The sequence below is a fragment of the Manis pentadactyla genome, chromosome 5 (genome assembly GCF_030020395.1).
Source record: "Manis pentadactyla isolate mManPen7 chromosome 5, mManPen7.hap1, whole genome shotgun sequence".
Classification (NCBI taxonomy): domain Eukaryota; kingdom Metazoa; phylum Chordata; class Mammalia; order Pholidota; family Manidae; genus Manis; species Manis pentadactyla.
Window position 1 is genome coordinate 178354729 of NC_080023.1, and position 19891 is coordinate 178374619.

Below are 19891 nucleotides of genomic sequence, written 5' to 3' on the forward strand. Positions count from 1 at the left end.
TTAAAAGTCATCAGCAAGATTGTGTAGGTTTTCTAGCTTTTAACTAAAATTTTTATAATTTTACATCTAAAATTTGTCTATGGACAATTCTGAGTGAGTTTTGGTGTAAGCTGTAAAGCCTGTGTCTACCTTTATTTCAGTCCGTACGGTCTCCAACGAATTGGAGAAGACACGGAACAGTCCTGCCCATTGGGAGTTTGAATTAACAAAGATTTGTGGTTCATCCGTTTAACCACGAGGTGGCGCCTCTGCTCTTATCAGGCCCCGGGACTGCCGCTCTCCTAATGGGAGCCGGGATTCCTTGGGCTCTGCTGCGGCCCCGGGACCCCGCCAGCCGCGTCCGCAGTGACAGCTTGGTTTCGTCCGGAGCCGCGGGACAGAAAGGTGAGGAGAGGCTTCTCGTGCACTGCCTGCCAAGCGCTCCCCTACAGGGGCCGGGGGAGGAAAGGCCTGCAGCGGGGAACGGGGTCTTCGCGGAGTTTGGGGGCACGGGGGGCGCGGGTGATTTTGGGCTGCAGGCGTGATGGGCGGTGCTCGGGGCGAGTTCGGGGCGCGGGTGAGTTCGGGCCGGGGCACGGCGGGGCCGAGGCGGGTGCGCGGCGCCCAGCGCGTCCCCAGGAGCCTGTGTCTCTGCGCCACGCGCCCCGGGCCCCGTGCGGCGGGTGGATTGGCTGCACCTGCGGGACACCCTCCGGCTCCAGGCGTCCTTCCTAACGAGGCTCTGAGACGGGAGTGGGGTCAGGGAACTTGGCTGCTGAGGCGGCCTGTTTACCGGGGCTGCAGCTCTTGCTGTGCGCCGAGCACACCAGACGGTTTCCTGGGAAGGGCCCCCGGGGAGGGGGCCGCCTGGGAGACCCCCGAGGCGCATTGAGGCGCTGACCCAGCCTGGCTCCCCAAGGGCGGCCCCTACCCACGGCCTGGGACCAGGGCTTCGTGGTCGGCTCCTCAGGCAGAGCGGGTTTTGGGGGGCTGAGGGTGCCCGGTGCCTGTTTCTACACCCGCATCTGCCTCGGCGCCACGCGGGGTCTCAGTTGCTGCAGCACCGCAGTGTAGTGGGAAGTCTGGGCGCGACGCCCCAGCTCTGCTTTCCAAGGATGGTTGTGGGGATGGGGTCCTGTGGGGTTCCATCCAGCCTGTAAGGTGGCTGCTTCTGTGAGAAGTGCGATGGAATTTCGGTGGGGGTGGCACGGATTCTGCACGTTGCTGTGGGCAGAGGAGACTTGTCTTAATCTAACTCTTCCCGTCCATGTCCGCAGCGTCCACAGTTTTCAGAGCTCAGGCTTCCCACGTCCTTGGTTAAGTTTCTTCTTAAGTACTTGTAACTCCAGGTGGAAAATTCTGGGGCAAAGTATCTTTGAACCGAAATCAGTCAAAGGGAGAAATAAAGTGGGAGAAACCAGTTTATTACTTACTAGCAGCCATACACTACTGCTCGCCAGTGTCTCTCCAACCTGGCTGCAGAAGAAGGGGCCCCGCCCAACTTCTCCAGTCCAGATATGCCCTCGCTCACCCTTGTAATTACCTGTTGATATAGAGATTGACTACTTCTCTCCACCCCTTGGAAACCACCTACTGATGAGATGCACTGAGGCCAGGCAAGAGATTCTGGAAATACTGCAATTTTACCCATAACACTTTATACTTTATGATGCAGTTTTAAAGGGCATTGCTTTCTTAATCTCTCTGATTGTTGGTTATTAGTGAATACAAGCAACCGATTTTTTTATGTTGGTTTCGTATCTTAGAAGTTTATTGAATTCATTTTTAGTTCTAACAAGGTCTTTGGTGGAGTGGTGTGGGAAACTGGAATTCTAAAATCCCACTGTTTGTGCAGCAGGTCATCCCAATGCCTAAGGCCCAGTGGCTACAGGGGATCCTCTAATGACTCCTGGACCCATGTAAGGTGAGTAGCGCCCCCTTCGGGTGAACTGGATGGGGAGGGCTTAGCCCCTGTTGATGCAGTGTGATGCTTTTCTCATGGTTGTTTTGCAAAGTAAATTAATTTCCAGCAATTTCAAGCATACAGAAAACTTGCAGTGTCAGTACAAATTATCTTTATACTGAATTCCCCAGCGCCTCACTTTACCACAGTTGCCACTTCACACAAAATGCTGGAGCGCCTACCCCAAACAGGGACACATTCCCAGGGAACCGCCACCTGACCCCAAATGAGGGAAGTCTTAGGGTCTCCACATGATAATCCAATGCACAGACCCGCCGCAGCTGTCACCATGCGCCCCAGCTGTGTGCACACGTCTTTCTATCCTGAGGCAGTTTCCTTTTTCTGGAACTGTTCCTGAGACTTTACCTCAGTTGGGCTTTCCAGGACCTCACATAAGTGGTATCACATAATATTGTTCTTCTTTGAGGGGTGCATTTCACTGAGCATAATGGTTTTAGGGTCCATCTGTGTAGCATGTTCTAGGACTCCTTGTTTACTTTGCTGTGTAGAGACCGTATTTTTTTCATGTGTCTCTGGACACCCAGGTCTTCTCCACCTTTTGGCTGTTGTGAGTCATGCAGCTGTGAACATGGGTGTGCAAATATCTAAGTCCCTGCTTTCATGTCATTTGAGCAAATGCCGAGAAATGGAATTGCTAATCATATGTTAATTCTGTGCTCGAGTTTCTGGGGATGCCCCCCACACACTGTTTTAATTAATTAATTAATTAATTTTTATTAAGGCATGATTGATATACACTCTTATGAAGGCATGAAAAACCAATGTGGTTACTACATTTACCCATATTATCAAGTCCCCACCCATACCCCAATGCAGTCACTGTCCATCAGTGTAGTAAGACGCCACAGATCCACTCTGTGCCTTCTCTGTGCTACATTGTTCTCCCCGTGACCCCCACACCATGTGTACTAAACATAATACTCCTCAATCCCATTCTCCCTCCCTCCCCACCCGCCCTCCCACACCCCTCCCCTTTGGTAACCACTAGTTCATTCTTGGAGTTCCGAGTCTGCTGCTATTTTGTCCCTTCAGTTTTGCTTCATTGTTTTACTCCATAAATGAGGGAAATCATTTGGCATTTGTCTTTCTCCGACTGACTTATTTCACTGAGCATAATGTCCTCCAGCTCCATCCATGTTGTTGCAAATGGTACCCACACACCGTTTTCAAAGCAGCCTTGGACCATTTTTCTTTATTTCTATATTTGGCAGAATAATGCAGTTAATGGATCAACCCTGTTTTGTTCATCCATTCACCCCATGAAGGGCATTTGAGTTGTTTCTACCTTTTTGCTGTGGTGAGCAGTGCTGCCAAGAACTCATGGGCCAGTTTCTGTTTGAATAGTTTTTTCATTTCTTTGGGGTATTTATCTAGGAGTGGGTGTTTACCCACAATTAGGTAATTGTATTATATATTATCAGGAAATGCCAAGCTGTTGTACACAAGCTGCATGTTTTATATTTCCACAAGTAAGGGTTAGGGGCTCCAATTCTTCTACATTCTTGGCAACATGTGATTTTGAAGATTCCTGAGTACAGCCACTGCTGTGTGCTTGCAGGGGGTGGTCACTGTGGTTTAATTTGCATTTCCATAGCAAGTAATGCTGTGTTCATGTGCTTGTTGAACGTTTGTATGTCTTGCTTGGAATTTTTCATCCGCTTTAAACATTTGGGTGTTGTCCTGTTGTCTTGTACAAGTTTGTGGTGTTTTCTGGGTTACAGGCTCTTGTCAGATGTACAATGTGGAGATATTTTCTTCCATTCTGTGGCTGTTTTTCACTTTCTGGTTGGTGACTTTTGATGCAGAAAAGTTTTTAATTTGGGGGAACTCTAATGTATGCTTTCTTCCATTGCTTGTCCTTTGGTGTCAGATCTGAGAAACCATGGCTAAATCCAAGGTCATGAACATTTATACTCATGTTTTCTTCTAGAGTCTATACTTTTACCTATTACGTAAGCCCTTTGTTTTGAGTTAATTTTTGTATGTGACATGAGTTAAGGGTTCAGTTTCATCCCTCTGTACATGGACAGCTATTTGCCCAGCACTGTTTGCTGAAAAGACCATTCTTTCCCTAATTTAATGTTGTCCACCCTTGTTAGAAAGCAATTTGCTGTAGATGGTTGGGGTCACTTCTGGGCTTTCCACTCAGTTTTGTTGATCTATACATACAGTTGACCTTTGACAACATGGGGTTTTGTGTAGCTGACATCCCACAGAGTCAGAATCCACATAAAATATCTCACTCCCCCAAACTTAAGTATTATCCTAAATCTGATTGCCTATTTTGACTGAAAGAGTTACCAATAATATAAACAGTCAATTAACACATATTTTGTACATGATACATGTTTTGTGCTGTATTCTAACAGTAAGGTAAGCTAGAAAAAAAGCAAATGTTTCAAATCATCTTAAGCCTTTAAACATTTTTTCTACATATTTGTTGAAAAAAATCCACTCAAGTGGACCTGGGCAGTTCACACCCCTGCTGTCCATGGGCCAGCTGTGTATGTTTATGCCAGTGTCACAGTGTTTTATTTACTGTTACTTTGTACTAAGATTTGATCTTGGGGGCCATGAGCCTTCAGCTTCGATTTTCTTTGTCAAGATTGTTTTCAAGGGCTCTTTGGGTTCCCTTGAAATTCCACGTGTCAGGATCAGCTGGTACATTAAACCCTGTGAATTTTCAAAGAAATCACGTTGACTCTGTAGGTTGCATTTGTGTCATTGCCACCTTAACAGTATTTAAGTCTTTCCATCAACACAAGTAGACTTTACATGTATTAAATCTTTCTTAGTTTTTAAATTATCAGTGTTTTATAATTTTCAATATACAACATTTGCACCTTAAGTCTATTCTTAGTATTTTATTAATGTTCACATTATTTAATGTGGAATTTTAAAAAAGACAGGCTTCTCCTCTGAGCACAAGGCTCTTTCCATCACCCTGGGGGAGGGGCCTTCACTCCCCACCCAGAGCTGCAAACAGACAGTTAGAGACACAGCCTGTCAGACCCTCAAATAGCCGTGGAAGCTGATACTTGTCACTATAGCTAAATTGGCCTTGTAGTTGGAATCTCAGTCTGTACATCTTGTGGTCACACATTATACGTTGTATTTTTTGTATAACTCAATTTAGTTTCTGTTTTAAATCCTCCTCCTCCTGGGATAGTGGAAACACAACTTGCCAACCCTCTCCCTGGGATGTGCTACCATGAACATGGAAGTACAGTAGAAAAAACGTATGTTGGTCTGTGCCTCAATCCTGACACTGGGCTCCTAAAGCTCTGGGGATTTCCTGAATAATAGAGGCATCTTTTGTTCTAAGTAGGTGTTTCTGGGTGGGTTCTGCTGGGTGTCTGACAGGCAGAAAGCCCAAGCCATGATTAGAAGCTTGAGATTTTCAGTCTCACCCCTCCATTCTCCAGAGAAAGGGGAGGGGATAAAAATGGAGTTAATAATACGTCATACCAGTGTCTCAAAATATGGATTTTGGAGAGCTTCCAGGTTGGTGAACGCATCCATGTTGTGTACTGGGAGGGCGATGCATTCCAACCCCACAGGGAAGAATGAAGCCTTCTGCTGGCCCTAGGCCGATGCCTTCATAATCCCAACGAAGCTGTTGGAAACCATTTCTCACGTGGGGTAGACCTGTAACCTCCAGTGATGAAGGCACCAGCTTCACTGGGCAAATCACTGTACAGTTCACTGTAAAAGTTGTAGTGAAATGTAGTGGATGTACCCCAATTTGCCAAAGCATTCATCTGCTGAAACACATCCTGATTTCTTTAAGTTTTTAGCCTTTATGAACAGAGCTATTGTGTATAATTGCATGGTGACATTTTTGGGGCATAGTTTTTCAAAGCAGTCGTCTAAATACTGGTGATGTAATTCTTAGATGTTAAGGTGAGACTTTTTTTTTAATTGTAAAATATTATTTTATTTTATTTTATTTACTTTTATTATTATTTTTTTGAGAGTGCATCTCTCATATTTATTGATCAATGGTTGTTAACAACAATAAAATTCTGTATAGGGGACTCAATGCACAATCATTAATCAACCCCAAGCCTAATTCTCAACAGTCTCCAATCTTCTGAAGCATAACGAACAAGTTCTTACATGGTAAACAAGTTCTTACATAGTGAATAAGTTCTTACATGGTGAACAGTGCAAGGGCAGTGATATCATAGAAACTTTCGGTTTTGATCACACATCATGAACTATAAACAATCAGGTCAAATATGATTATTCGTTTGATTTTTATACTTGATTTAAATGTGAATCCCACATTTCTCCCTTATTATTATTGTTAATAAAATGCTGAAGTGGTAGGTAGATGCAAGATAAAGGTAGAAAACATAGTTTAGTGCTGTAAGAGGGCAGATGTAGATGATCAGGTGTGTGCCTATAGACTAAGTATTAATCCAAGCTAGACAAGGGCAACAAAACATCCACGGATGCAGAAGATTTCTCTCAAAACAGGGGGGGTGAGGTTCTAAGCCTCACCTCTGTTGATCCCCAATTTCTCACCTGATGGCCCCCCCTGCGACTGTCTTAGGTTGTTCCTCCCTTGAGGAATCTTACCCGTCTCTGGCTATCCAGTCATCTTCCGGGGCTATAGAGGGAAACGTAAAGTTTGTAACTGAGAGAGAAGCAATATTCTTTGAAAAGGTTAGCTTTTTACTTCTTTGCAGATTTATGCCCTGTGGCTTTTATGCCCAGCATTTGTCTTGAGGTATCTTTACCACTTGGAAGAATTATCATACTCGGTAATTTCGATATGAGGCACGAATTCTACTAAAGGGTTGTAATTAGGAAGGAAGAAGAAAAGCTATAGAAGTAGCAGGCGGAAGAAAACATGGGAAGATTGATTATTTCTTTGTCATATCTTCTTGTAGAGTAACATAAGCATGTACAGGTTTTAAGCTACTAATTAAATTGTGTACACACATTAACATAATAGGAATACAGCTACATAACCAAAGCAGACCTACAATTACCAGCCATATCCAGTGAAACCAAAAAAACCAGTTAGGCACCCTAGGCATTTGTGAAAACTTATCAATGATATGATGGATATCGTCTAACTGAATTTGAATAGTTTGAGAAAAATCAGACAAATTAAAACAACACATTCCTGGGGACTGTTCACATCTCATATGTACTTTTAACAGTAGATAGTCTGTAGTTGCACGATTTTGGAGTGCTTCAACTTGCACTTCTCCTAATTCTTGGTTGAGTTCCAACCGTATAGATCCAGTCAAATTTGTTGTTTTACTGTATGCACAGGCCAGCTTAGATATCTCCTTCTTCATTCCCATGGCAAGTCCAGGAACCGGTCGGATGAATGCAGCTACAACTGCAACAAGGCCAGGATCTTTGCTGAAGTTTTTTGATGATCATCTTCTGGAATGACTCTTCCAGATAATGTCGATGTTGGAAGTTCTTCTTCATATCGTATCTTAATTCATTTTCTGGTTTGCCAAGTTAGGCTTTGATCCTCTGTATAAACACAAACAAACCCCCTGCCCACACTTTGATATGCCCTTTATACCATTGTGAAGAACCTATTGGAGATCACCACACAGGAACTGCCTTTTTTTCTTCTTTTTAAGAAAAAGGAATATTATCATAAAAATGTACTTCCATAGCTGATCATCTGACACCCTTTAAATGATCAAAATTAAGGATATTTAAAGCATGCATTAATTGGTGATTTGCAGTTAGTTTTATCCTATCAGGGAGTAATCCCCCTTTTCTTTCTTTTTTTTATCATTAATCTACAATTACATGAAGAACATTATGTTTACTAGACTCTCCCCTATACCAGGTCCCCCCACAAACCCCCTTAGAGTCACTGTCCATCAGCATAGCAAAATGTTGTATAATCACTACTTGTCTTCTCTGTGTTGTACAGCCCTCCCGTTTCTCCCACCCCCCCATTATGCATGCTAATCATAATATCCCCTTTCTTCTCCCCCCTTTCTCCCTCCCTACCCACTCATCCTCCCCAGTCACTTTTGTTTGGTACCTGTTAGTCCATTCTTGGGTTCTCTGATTCTGCTTCTGTTTTGTTCCTTCAGTTTTTCCTTTGTTCTTATACTCCACAGATGAGTGAAATCATTTGGTATTTCTCTTTCTCCACTTGGCTTATTTCACTGAGCATAATACCCTCTAGCTCCATCCATGTTGTTGCAAATGGTATGATTTGTTTTCTTCTTATGGCTGAATAATATTCCATTGTGTATATGTACCACATCTTCTTTATCCATTCATCTACTGATGGACACTTAGGTTGCTTCCAATTATTGGGTATTGTAAATAGTGCTGCGATAAACATAGGGGTGCATCTGTCTTTTTCAAACTTGAGTGCTACATTCTTAGGGTAAATTCCTAGGAGTGGAATTCCTGGGTCGAATGGTAAGTCTATTTTGAGTGTTTTGAGGAACCTCCATACTGCTTTCCACAATGGTTGAACTAATTTACATTCCCACCAGCAGTGTAGGAGGGTTCCCCTTTCTCCACAACCTCACCAACATTTGTTGTTTGTCTTTTGGATGGTAGCCATCCTTACTGGTGTGAGGTGATACCTCATTGTGGTTTTAATTTACATTTCTCTGATAATTAGCGATTTGGAGCATGTTTTCATGTGTCTGTTGGCCATCTGTATTTCTTTTTCGGAGAACTGTCTGTTCAGTTCCTCTGCCCATTTTTTAATTGGATTATTTGTTTTTTGTTTGTTTAGGTGGGTGAGCTCTTTATATATTTTTGATGTGAAGCCTTTATCGGATCTGTCATTTACAAATATATTCTCCCATACTGTAGGGTACCTTTTTGTTCTGTTGATGGTGTCTTTTGCTGTACAGAAGCTTTTCAGCTTTATATAGTCCCACTTGTTCATTTTTGCTGTTGTTTTCCTTGCCCAGGGAGATATGTTCAAGAAGAGGTCACTCATGTTTATGTCTAAGAGGTTTTTGCCTATGTTTTTCCCTAAGAGTTTTATGGTTTCATGACTTACATTCAGGTCTTTGATCCATTTTGAATTTACTTTTGTGTAGGGGGTTAGACAATGGTCCAGTTTCATTCTCCTACATGTAGCTGTCCAGTTTTGCCAGCACCATCTGTTGAAGAGACTATCGTTTCACCATTGTATATCCATGGCTCCTTTATAAAATATTAATTGACCATATATGTTTGGGTTAATGTCTGGAGTCTCTAATCTGTTACACTGATCTGTGGCTCTGTTCTTGTGCCAGTACCAAATTGTCTTGATTACTATGGCTTTGTAGTAGAGCTTGAATTTGGGGAGTGAGATCCCCCCTACTTTATTCTTCTTTCTCAGGATTGCTTTGGCTATTCGGGGTCTTTGGTGTTTCCATATGAATTTTTGAACTATTTGTTCCAGTTCATTGAAGAATGTTGCTGGTAATTTGATAGGGATTGCATCAAATCTGTATATTGCTTTGGGCAGGATGGCCATTTTGACGATATTAATTCTTCCTAGCCACAAGCATGGGATGAGTTTCCATTTGTTAGTGTCCTCTTTAATTTCTCTTAAGAGTGACTTTTAGTTTTCAGGGTATAGGTCTTTCACTTCTTTGGTTAGGTTTATTCCTAGGTATTTTATTCTTTTTGATGCAATTGTGAATGGAGTTGTTTTCCTGATTTCTCTTTCTATTGGTTCATTGTTAGTGTATAGGAAAGTCACAGATTTCTGTGTGTTAGTTTTGTATCCTGCAACTTTTCTGTATTCTGATATCAGTTCTAGTAGTTTTGGAGTGGGGTCTTTAGGGTTTTTTATGTACAATATCATGTCATCTGCAAATAGTGACAGTTTAACTTCTTCTTTACCAATCTGGATTCCTTGTATTTCTTAGTTTTGTCTGATTGCCATGGCTAGGACCTCCTGTACTATGTTAAATAACAGTGGGGAGAGGGGCTTCCCTGTCTTGTTCCCAATCTCAGAGGAAAAGCTTTCAGCTTCTCGCTCTTCAATATAATGTTGGCTGTGGGTTTATCATATATGGCCTTTATTATGTTGAGGTACTTGCCCTCTATACCCATATTGCTGAGAGTTTTTATCATGAATGGATGTTGAGTTTTGTCAAATGCTTTTTAGCATCTATGGGGGTGATCATGTGGTTTTTGTCTTTCTTTTTGTTGATGTGGTAGATGATGTTGATTGATTTTTGAATGTTGTACCATCCTTGCATCCCTGGGATGAATCCCACTTGGTCATGGTGTATGATCCTTTTGATATATTTTTGAATTCGGTTTGCTAATATTTTATTGAGTATTTTTGCATCTACATTCATCAGGGATATTGGTCTGTAATTTTCTTTTTTTGTGGTGTCTTTGCCTGGTTTTGGTATTAGGGTGATGTTGGCTTCATAGAATGAGTTTGGGAGTATTCCCTCCTTTTCTATTTTTTGGAAAACTTTAAGGAGAATGGGTATTATGTATTCTCTGTGTGTCTGATAAAATTCCGAGGTAAATCTGTCCAGCCCGGGGGTTTTGTTCTTGGGTAGTTTTTTGATTACCTTTTCAATTTCTTTGCTCGTAATTGGTTTGTTTAACTTTTGTGTTTCTTCCTTGGTCAGTCTTGGAAGGTTGTATTTTTCTAGGAAGTTGTCCATTTCTTCTAGGTTTTCCAGCTTGTTGGCATATAGGTTTTCATAGTAGTCTTTAATAATTCTTTGTATTTCTGTGGAGTCTGTCGTGATTTTTCTGTTCTCATTTCTGATTCTGTTGATTTGTGTTGATTCTCTTTTTCTCTTAATAAGTTTGGCTAGAGGCTTATCTATTTTGTTTATATTCTCAAAGAACCAGCTCTTGGTTTCATTGATTTTTGCTATTGTTTTATTCTTCTCAATTTTGTTTATTTCTTCTCTGACCTTTATTATGTCCCTCCTTCTGCTGACTTTAGGCCTCATTTGTTCTTCTTTTTCCAGTTTTGATAATTGTGATGTTAGACTATTCATTTGGGATTGTTCTTCCTTCTTCAAGTGTGCCTGGATCGCTATATACTTTCCTCTTAAGACTGCTTTCGCTGCATCCCACAGAAGTTAGGGCTTTGTGTTGTTGTTGTCATTTGTTTCCATATATTCCTTGATCTCTATTTTAATTTGTTCATTGATCCATTGATTATTTAGGAGCATGTTGTTAAGCCTCCATGTGTTTGTGAGCCCTTTTGTTTTCTTTGTAGAATTTATTTCTAGTTTTATACCTTTGTGGTCTGAAAAGTAGATTGGTAGAATTTCAATATTTTTGAATTTACTGAGGCTCTTTTTGTGGGATAGTATGTGGTCTATTCTGGAGAATGTTCCATGTGCACTTGAGAAGAATATATATCCTGTTGCTTTTGGATGTAGAGTTCTATAGATGTCTATTAGGTCCATCTGTTGTATTGTGTTGTTCAGTGCCTCCGTGTCCTTACTTATTTTCTGCCCTGTGGATCTATCCTTTGGGGTGAGTGGCATGTTGAAGTCTCCTAAAATGAATGCATTGCAGTCTGTTTCCCCCTTTAGTTCTGTTAGTATGTGTTTCACATATGCTGGTGCTCCTGTGTTGGGTGCATATATATTTATAATGGTTATATCCTCTTGTTGGACTGAGCCCTTTATCATTATATGGTGTCCTTCTTTATCTCTTGTTACTTTCTTTGTTTTGAATTCTATTTTGTCTGATATTAGTACTGCAACCCCTGCTTTCTTCTCTCTGTTGTTTGCCTGAAATATGTTTTTCCATCCCTTGACTTTTAGTCTGTACATGTCTTTGGGTTTGAGGTGAGTTTCTTGTAAGCAGAGTATAGATGGGTCTTGCTTTTTTATCCATTCTATTACTCTGTGTCTTTTGATTGTTGCATTCAGTCCATTTACATTTAGGGTAACTATTGAAAGATATGTACTTATTGCCATTGCAGGCTTTAGATTCGTGGTTACCAAAGGTTTAAGGTTAGCCTCTTTAGTACCTTCCTGCCTAACTTAGCTCGCTTATTGAGCTGTTATATACACTGTCTGGAGATTCTTTTCTTCTCTCCCTTCTTATTCCTCCTTCTCCATTCTTCATATGTTGAGTGTTTTGTTCTGTGCTCTTTTTAGGAGTGCTCCCATCTAGAGCAGTCCCTGTAAGATGCCCTGTAGAGGTGGTTTGTGGGAGGCAAATTCCCTCAACTTTAGCTTTTCTGGGAATTGCTTAATCCCTCCATCATATTTAAATGATAATCGTGCTGGGTACAGTATCCTTGGTTCAAGGCCCTTCTGTTTCATTGCATTAAATATATCATGCCATTCTCTTCTGGCCTGTAAGGTTTCTGTCGAGAAGTCTGATGGTAGCCTGATGAGTTTTCCTTTATAGGTGACCTTTTTCTCTCTAGCTGCCTTTAAAACTCTTTCCTTGTCCTTGATCTTTGCCATTTTAATTATTATGTGTCTTGGTGTTGTCCTCCTTGGGTCCTTTCTGTTGGGCGTTCTGTCTATTTCCATGATCTGTTCGATTATTTCGGGAGGAATGGCATTTTAATCCACACACCAGTAAGGGTCCTCTACCAATGGAAATAGATAATTTGTTCTGTGTTTTATAACCTTCTTCCAAAGGGAGAGAAAGAAGCTAAATAAATTTCACTCTTAGAAGTTAATTAGAAATGTCAGATCAGGACAATGGTAAAGCACAGTTTACTGTTTGGTGCCAGCTCTCATAAATACAATTGAGAAGCATAGTCTGGATGATTTTAAGCAGAATTCAATTTATTCTGTTTTCTGTTTGGAGCCTGGTATTTCTTGTAACTAATTACATTTACATGATCTGTTTGTTAATTGTTCAGAGGCAGCTCGTCCAAAATAAATGGAGAAAATGATAGTAATTTGTATTTTTTAAATGATAATGAAAGTTACAGTAACAAGTTTGAGTCGTTACAATGTAGGGCAGTTATGTAACACTCTATTTCGCTTAATGTGTTCATGGAAAGTAAAGAATGTTGACACATTGGATTTGTTCAATTGTCTAGAACCCTGAAGTTAGCTGGAGTTGTCAACACTTCATTGTGGAAAAAAAAGGAAATCATTAGAAAACATTGACAACTGACTTATTAAAACCCAAACAAAACTTCTTTTTTTGAAGCAGTACACATTCAGTTTTAATCTCTTAGAATTAAAGAGGCACTTGGGCCTGTAAATCAAAAAAATGTTCAGTTTTAATAGTATAAGGATGGACGAGTCATGTTTAAAAGATTTCAGCATCAGAATGGAAACAAAAGGTCCTCTGGCATTGAGTTAACTAGAGAAGTCAGTCTTGATAGCCTTAAAATCCAATTATGCAAATAAGTTGGGGTTTGTTTTTATTTAAAGGAAAGCCAATTGTGTTGTTACTGACAATATGAGCCACCACACATTGAATATTATCACATGCTTTGGTCATTCTGTAAACTATTCAGTCCTCACAATGACACTGTGGGCTAGTTCCCTAGGGCTGCCATAACCACGTACCACAGACTGGGCAGCTCGAGCAGCAGGCTTGTTCTTTCACAGTTCTGGGGTCGAATGCCCACGTCAAGGTGTTGACAGTGATGGTTGGCTCATCCTGAGGGCTGTGAGGGAGGCGCCACCCCAGGCCCCTTTCCTTGGCTTGTAGATGCCGTCTTCCCCCTGTGTGTTCGTACCAGCTTCCTCTGTCCATGCCTGTGTCCACATTTCCCTCTTATAAGACACCAGTCCCATTACCTAAGGCCCATCCTAATGAGCTTACATAAAGTTAATCATCTCTTTAGAGATCCTATCTCCAAATATGGTCACATTCTGGAGATCCTAACTCTATGGATTGGAGGGTTAGGACTTCAACATGGGAATTTTGAGAGAGGACCATGGAAGTCAACCAATGGAAGATCTATATTTCCCATTTTACAGCTGAGACAATAGGCCTCAAAAGATTGCGACTCATCCTCCACCTTCAGATAGTGGTGGCAGAGTCTAGACTAATCAGATGTGTTGCCCATAATCACAGTCAGATGGGTCTTTTCCTGTCATTGTCCCACCCAATTTCGGGCTTCCACACTCCCAGGGGGTTTATTACCTTACACCCACTACTCCTCCCGTTAGAGTAGGTAGACAGCACACGTAAGCAGGCAGGAGGAGGGGATGTCTGTCCAGTGCTTACATTCTGCACATTTCCTTGTGATCTGTTCTTGTGGGATGAGGACAGTGAGGGTATAGATAACAGACCAGCTGAAAATGGCTGGTTTCAACATGGAGAAGTTGACCTAAACCTCACCCCAAAATCATGCCCTCATTAACGGTAAAAATTGCACCTACCTGTACCATGACAGTCCCAGTATGAACCAAATATAACCAAAACTCCCCTGGATATGAGGGTAGAGCAAGTCCAAACCCCAAAAAGACCTCACCTGTTCCCTCTGAAACCTGAGCCCACTTAGTGAATGTTCATCTTCCTTTACATAACAAAGACCCTTATTGTTTCCTCAGTGCTACTTCCTCTGATATGCCCTCACCACCTCGCAGGTCTGTATGTTCTCCTTTCTCTAAACTCCTAGTGCTCAGCTGCCTTTTGTGTCTGTGCTTGAGGTCTTCCTCACAGGAGGCCAAGGACCCATCTCTGGTAACACTCTGGTCTCTAGTTTTCTCCCCATCTGCAGCCTCCACCTCCCCTTTTTCCATCACACTGATCCCCACCTTCCAAAACTCACATGAAACACCACTGGCTTCCTCTGAATCATTTACACTGTATCTCATAAAGGCTCTTGGAGCTTCCTGGGTATTGACCCACCACCCAATAAGTTAGACCAAGCAATGAGCTCGGGGGGAGCCTTGAAGAGGCCTCCAGGGTGATGTGTGCTCATGCCTGCCTGCGTCTGCCTCACAGCTCACCTCCTTGGCGAGCGTTTCCCAGCCCCTCTGAGCCCCCAGCAGCTCACAGCCCCACAGGCCCAGGTGGACTTTTATCAGACACCAGAAATGCCTTATCATGGGCATTTATTGTCATATCTGCATCTCCACCAGACGGTAAGGTAGAAACTGTGTTTTATCATCTCTGAATCCCCAGGGCTTAGCATTTTGTATCATATTTACTGGTGAGTATTTATTAATTGCCTGAATGAATGAATGATTTCCTGCCCTGTACATAAAAATACTTTCTCCACCCAGCTGAATGGTGCATACAATTATAATAGATATTATAATATGATATTTTTTTCTTTTGGTTCAAGAATTGGTGCTTATTAATGGATGAAGGCTCTTCAGATGTTTAAGCCTTAGGGGAGATGTATGGATGTTAGGAGAGATGATTGCTTAGGGGCCTAATAATGGGTAAAGGAAGGGGAAGGTGCAGAAAGGTAATCAAAAGATGAAAGGCACTTTCCTCCACTTTCTTCTGAGCAGCAGCTCATTGCCATAGCAACAGCAGCCATTTGTGGTACTTCTTCCAGCTTCCTTCCTGCTGGTGAGGAGGAACTGAGAGCCACAACCTCTTCACACAGCAGGGCATTGTCCTGGCATCTCAGAGTGGAGCTGGGGTCAGACTCGGGGAGACGCAGCTTGAGCTGGACCAGCACGGGCGGCCAAGGGAAAAAGCTGAGCTGCCAGGAGGTGAAGTGAAGGCTGCTGGGAGGTGGAGGCTGCCAGAAGGTGGAGGCCGACTCTCAGCCCGAGTTTCACAGGAGTTGGGGAGTCAGCTGCCATGTTGGCAAATAATCACAGTTGTTCAACAGCCCTCAGAGGAGATTCCCCAGAGATCTTCTGACTTAATTGATTCTATATGACCTCCTGACTGCAAAATTGGGAGCTTCCAACAACAATGGCAGTTTTCAAAGGGGAGCTGTTGACTCCAGTGGACACCCCACACAGCATTGTTTGCCAGAGCCTCCAATGACTTATTCTTGTCAACAGGGCCAGAGAATACTGTTCTAAACAGGAAATGAGAAGAACGCCAGATCTTTGAGTAGGAAATTGTGCACGAGGAGGAGTCTTTGTCTCTATAATGTGGAATTTGTAGTTCTCCTAATCACATCAACAGCTTTATTACAAGATATGCCAATTTCTCTAGCAGAAATATGACTTAAAAATGCCCAAAACAGGTTATCATCTTTTTATTGTGTTCTTTCTGCTTATTCTAAACCATCTCGAACCAACAGTCCTTTATTTGCAAGGATTGAGGAAAGGCAGGAATTGGGGTAATCCTGAATTACGTTTGATAGATTTATTAATAAATTTTACTTATTTATTGAAGTGTAACAAACAACTGGAATTGAAGACATAAGGAAATTGTGAATTCACAAAAATATTGGAACTTATAAAAGTTTTCTGTTAAAGAGAGTTATCTGTTCTATTAACACCAAAGGAAAACTTCTCCAAACAATTCCTGGAGCTGATCATGTCTCCCTGAGGAGCAGCACAGCAGGAATCTGTAATTCCATGGCAGCTCCCACCAAGTGCAGTCTCTCATTTTCAGTAGCAAGCCAAGGAATCTACTGAGCAGCCTGCTGTTGGCATTTATCCTTTGTCATTCTCACATCTGCTTCTCCAAGTATGATGCATTTAATAAACATGTTTATAAGCCAGTGATTTGTTTCTGGCACTATTTTTCCTTCTTTTTACACCAAAATTCATTCTTGGGGAGGAGATATGTTAATTGTCTCATTGTTAAGTGACCTTTCTTACTATGTTGTTATGAGATTTTAAAGAGCATGCGAATAAGCATGGTCTAAGAAATCAAGCTGTAGGTTGGCATTTTAAACCACAACAGTCAGAAGTGAAGCATCCAGCCGAGGGGGTGGGAGGGAGACCCCCCTCAGAGCATTCCCTAAGGACATTCCAGAGTTAAATAGCATCAGGAAATTGCTCTGAGTGTCTCATGACAATGTGGTGTTTCATTTTAAGGCTATGTATTAAGGTGGAAAACCAAATAGAGCTAGTGTGATTTGGTTTATAAAATAGTCTATGAGTGAGGGGGGAGAAAAAGGAGGGAGGCTGAGAGGGAGACAGGTAGAGAGGACACAGTCTCTCAAGACCAGGCTGTAGCACCCCTCTGGCTCACCCACCACACTCTCTCACCTGCCCTTTTCATGGGGTGTCTTGAGTAATAGATGAGGTGGTCTCTGTGTAGAATTCATACAACAGCTCATGAAATGTCCTGAAGCAGATAGATGATGTAATAAGAGGTCTGCCGCCGAGCCTTGTCTTGGTGCTGTCCTTCATAAGATGCAGACTCATACCCTCCTTAGAGAGGAAGCCAGTACTGACACGGGGAGCAGGGAGTGTCACTTGAGATATTTGAGGTATTTACGTTCTGTACCATGTTCCACACAGCTTGCTGCAAGAAAGCATACACAAAAATGCCAACATACTGTAGTAAGAACAAAGAATCAGGGCTAGGACAAAAAACCTGATAAGAGATGAACACCCAGGTTTAGGGACTTATGTAAGGGACAAGCCAGAAGGATGAGGCTATGGCTACACTCGAGTCTTGTTTGGTTTTGTATTTCCTGGCAGGACAGTAAAGCAGGATGTGTTGCCCACATGTGACACAAGCTGACCGGTGGAGCTGGCCTGCCAGCACACGCCCACCTCTCACCTCTGTGCTGCCTGTGGAGAAGCCCTGCAGCTGGGGGCCCCGGCCTCAGGCATCATGGCCTGTGAGAGCCTCTTGATGGTGGCATTTCAGCAGTGGCCTATTGGAGGCAATGGCTAGGGACAGAGCTTCAGGCCAGGGGCAAAGAAGGTCTTCAGGCATGCAAGGGTCTTCTGGTGCTCCAGGAGCAGCCTGACTCCCTCTGATCCTGGCCTGCATCCTGTGTTTAAGTGAGTACATGAGGAGAGAGAAAACATAGGGCTGCTTGAGAACACAGCCCAGCAGCCTTGTGTTACAACAGGCCCTTTAAGAAGCTTCCAGAAAGAAATGACCTCTGCCTTTGGCTCCTGGTGGGACCCCACCCCCCAGTGACTCAGGGGCCAGGAGGGTCCACACCCCTCAGTGACTCAGGGGCCAGGAAGCTTATACCCTGAAGCCCAGAGCCAAGGATAAATCCCATTGCTCCGCTGCCGACACTCCATTCTGAGTTTTCATTTAATGTCCAGCCCAAGACTGACATAATACCTTTCTATTTTTCATCCAGAGAGCAAATATAAGGCTTTGAACAAGAGTAAAAAAAAGAGCCAAATGTGGCTATTATTCTTCGTTAAAACTTAGAGTGCCAAGGTCTAAACCCCAAGGAAGATGCTGAGGCTGCAGCGGAAGACTCACTGCCCAGGAAAGGCAGGGAGAAGCGGAGAGCGACCACCCCTGACCGTCTCTCTCTCTGACATTTTCCAGGTCTGGCTGTGGGGATCCCGGGCTGTGGCAGGAGTTCGCACCATGTCCCGGAGGCCACATCTGTCACCCTGCAGCCCCCGCTGCTGCGTCTCAAGGCCCGCTGTCTCGGCCACGTTCATGCCAGGAGGGATGATGTGGGTCCTGTCTGTGCAGGGGACCTGGGGAAACATCGCAGACTCACCACTAACAGAAACAAAAATTCCCTATCTCATTTACTCTTCACTCAGACCCCTTGTAAGGACCTCTCCATCCCCATTTTGTACGTGAGGACATTGAGATTTAGAGAGATTACATAGCTTGAAAGTGATTACAACCATTAAAAGATGTCTCAGGACGCAATCACGGTGCCTCCTGTCCTGGTGACGGTGGAAATGGCAAAAGCGCCCCCTTTAAAAAGACATGAGTTTCCTACATTTTCTAGTTGCTCCTGAGTAGCAAGGGGGTAGAAACCTCGAGGAGGTGCAAGGTAGTGGATGGAAGCAGAGTGGCTCCGGGTGCGCCAGGTGGATGGGAGTTGCCATCAGTCCTCACGGCATCCCTGGGAGGCATCGGCATCTTCCCCATTCGCTCACAAGGGGCTGAGGCTTCTGCTCTGCATGGGCCTTAGGCAGCATCGGCAGGAAATGGAGTTGCTGGAAGGGGAGACCTGCCCACTATCATCAGCTGCCCCTGAACTCTCCCTCTCCTGGGATATGCCCCAAGCTGCACTGTGTGCCTATTATTTACTTAATGCTCATGGCAGCCTGCCTACGTGGTGTGTCACTGTGCATTTACAGTCACCTAGTGTCAGAGCTTTGAGACTGCCGCATGAAATGCAGTCTCTTTACTTTTCCATCCTTGCATCATTTCCAAGGTTTGGTCATTTTGAGAACAGTCAGGCAGGGGACACATTGTCCATTTTCACAGTATTTCAGTTCTGGGTCTGAAAGACCTAGATTAGAGGAGGAAAAAAAGTCATATAAAATGCAGAGAAGATTAAAGTTCTCTGTTTTTGTAAAAAAGAAAAAATGGAGAAAAGCTTATTTCTCATTTGATTCAACTAGCCTAGGTAACAAGCAACACCTCAGGTCACTTCTTAACATCACTCCACATGACTGCAGACAGCCTCCCCGATGTTACCATTTGAGGCTGACACTGAGATTATTCTAAATAATACTTTAGTTTCTTCACCCCAGCATGGTAGAATTATGTGTCTGTACCTTTTATGACTTCATGTTCTTGAAATTAGGTGTGAATCAGGTATAAGCTTGCCTGGAGCTGCTGCATTTACTTGATATTATAAAGTGAAAGTCACGTGTGTAATACACATGTCTGAGTTGTGCTGTTCTGTAAAAGTTTGCAAATACGTCCTTTTGAACCAAAGGGAAAGAAAATGTAGGATCTTCCTTTTGTGGGGCAAGGTAATGCTCAGAAGAATGTTGGGGGCCGGGTTCTGAACTCTGCCTCTGCTCCTCACAGTGGCATTCTGAGGCCCTGCTCTTGGGGAGGGTGAAGTGGTGAGCGTGGGCCTGAGAGACTCCCCGCTGATTGGCAGGGTTCTGGGTTCTGTGGGAGGTGGGGGTGTTACTGCCTAACAATTCATTAATCTGTCCATCTGTTTTAGGCAGTTTT

General features: G+C 43.1%; 1 long non-coding RNA gene across 1 annotated transcript; it reads left to right on the top strand.

Moving 5' to 3' along the window:
• The first annotated feature begins 327 nt into the window (after positions 1–327).
• On the top strand, positions 328–19412 carry LOC130683923 (uncharacterized). Its single transcript, XR_008998060.1, has 3 exons — positions 328–384; positions 1835–1903; positions 18281–19412. It is a non-coding gene; the product is annotated as an uncharacterized LOC130683923 (long non-coding RNA).
• The last annotated feature ends 479 nt before the right edge of the window (positions 19413–19891 follow it).